The sequence below is a fragment of the Elephantulus edwardii genome, unplaced genomic scaffold, assembly GCF_000299155.1.
Source record: "Elephantulus edwardii isolate Elephantulus edwardi_28Jun2011 unplaced genomic scaffold, EleEdw1.0 scaffold00018, whole genome shotgun sequence".
Classification (NCBI taxonomy): Eukaryota; Metazoa; Chordata; class Mammalia; order Macroscelidea; family Macroscelididae; genus Elephantulus; species Elephantulus edwardii.
In genome coordinates, this window is record NW_006399768.1 from 17,468,593 (window position 1) to 17,471,012 (window position 2,420).

A 2,420-nucleotide genomic window follows, 5' to 3' on the forward strand; every position below is an offset into this window, starting at 1 on the left:
TTGACTATGCAAAGGCATTTGACTGTGTGGATCATAACAAACTGTGGCTGACTCTGAGAAGAATGGGAATCCCAGAACACTTGATCGTGCTAATGAGAAACCTATACTTGGACCAAGAGGCAGTCATCAGAACAGAGCAAGGAAACACTGCATGGTTTAAAATTGGGAAGGGCATATGCCAGGGATGTGTCCTGTCTCCATACCTTTTCAACTTCTCTGCAGAACAGATTATCCGAGAGGCTGGGCTCTATGAAGAGAAATATGGGGTCAAGGTTGGTGGAAGATCTATCAACAGTCTGCAATATGCAGATGACACAGCCCTGCTTGTTGAAACTGAGAAGGACTTCAGTAAAAAAAAAAATAATAAAATAAAACAAAACTGAGGTCAAGGACTGCAGCCTCCAATATGGATTGAGGCTCAATATCAAGAAGACAAAGATTCTCACCACTGGACCAATTGGAAGCATCAGGATGGATGGTGAAGTGATTGAGATTGTTCACAGCTTCCGTTTGCTTGGCTCCATAGTCAACACTCTCAGCACCAGCAGCCAGGTAATTAGAAGATGTATTGCCATGGGAATGTCTGCTGTTAGGGACCTCTCCAAAGTACTGAAGAGCAATGTTGTCTCTTTAGAGACTAAGGTGCACCTGATACAGGCCATGGTCTTTGCTATCACTTGTTATGCATCAGAGAGTTGCACAAAGACTAAGGAGGATAGAAGGAGAATTGATGCCTTTGAGCTGTGGTGCTGGAGAAGAGTCTTGAGGGTACCATGGACTGCTAGGAAAACAAACAGATTCATCCTGGAAAGGGTCATACTGGGCTGCTCCTTGAAGGCAAGGATTCTAAGGCTCCGTCTAACATACTTTGGACATGTTTCAAGGAGGGACAGGTCCTTGGAGAGGGACATCATGCTTGGTATGGTGGAGGGACAGCACAGAAGGGGAAGGCCCCCTATGAGGTGGAGATATATTACACTGGGAAAATCTGCTGTCAGAGACTTCTCCATATTAAGTATAATGACATCAGTTTGAGGTTTAAGGTGTATAGACAAAATAGCAAACCACTTTTTTGGAAAATGTCCAGCCAGAAGGGTCCTTGGAGGCAAGGATGATGAGACTTAAATCTCACATAATTTGGACATGTTTCTAGGATAAATTATTCCTAGGAGAAGGGTTTTATTCTTGGGAAGTCGGAAGGATAGCTAAAGAGAGGAAGACCCCTCAACCAGGTAGGTTGACATTGTAACTATGCTAATGGGCTTTAGTGTATCAGGGAGTGTGAAAACAGCACAAGGCATACTATAATTCAGAACAATTGTTTATAGAGTCACTGTGAGTTGTACTTGACACAACCACACCTAACAACAACAGCAGCATTCCCTATGTTATCAAACTCAAACCCAACTCACAGGTGGTTCTAATCAGTGACCCTCTAACAAGTTTGTGAGTATGGAAGTCTTCGTTGTGGGAGACTTCCCATCTAGTGTTCATTTTTCTCCATAAAGCAGCTGTGGTTTAGAACTACTGGTCTTTGGGTTAACAGTGCAGTAAGCAACACACTATGCCACCAGAGAGCTTTGTTGATAATTTCTTATTTTATTTATTCTTTGTGTTCCTTTTTCTTTATAATTTTAAATTTTTTTATTCACTTCTCTATCCTTTCTCATCCTTATTAGCACTCCAAGATGGATTATACTTGTGTATGAACCTTTTTTTAGCTTTTTATATATTAATATTAAAAAAGTCATTTCTAGATCCATCCTGAAACACAATGTGGTGAGTGACAGCATAATATCCATACACATACAAGGAAGTCCAGTGAATTCCGCTATAATTCAAATATATGTACCAACAACTAGAGCCAAAGAGGAAAATAAAAGAATTCTACCAACTTTTGTGGTCAGAAGTTGATCAAAGATGCAATCAAGATGCGTTGATAATAATGGGCGACTGGAACACAAGTTGGGAACAGGGAAGAAGGGTAAGTAGCTGGAAACAATGGGCTCGGCGAGAAAAATGAGGCTGGAGATAGAATGATAGAGTTCTGCACATTCAATGATTTATTCATTTCAAATGCCTTCTATAAGAAACATAAATGCCGGGTATACACATGGATCTCACCTGATGGCATGCAAAGTAATCAAATAGATTATATTTGTGGAAAGACTCGCTGGAGAAGCTTAATATTAGCAGTGAAAACCAGGCCAGGTGCTGATTGTGGGACAGACCACCAACTACTCATATGCTAGTTCTAGCTGAAGTTGAGGAAAATTAAATCAAGTCCTTGGGAATCAAAATTTGGTCTTAAGTCTATCCCGCTCAAATTTCAAAATCATCTCAGGATCAGGTTTGAGGCCTTGAGCACCAATGAGCATAGGCCAAATGAGCTCTGGGAGGATATCAAGAAAATCGTCCAT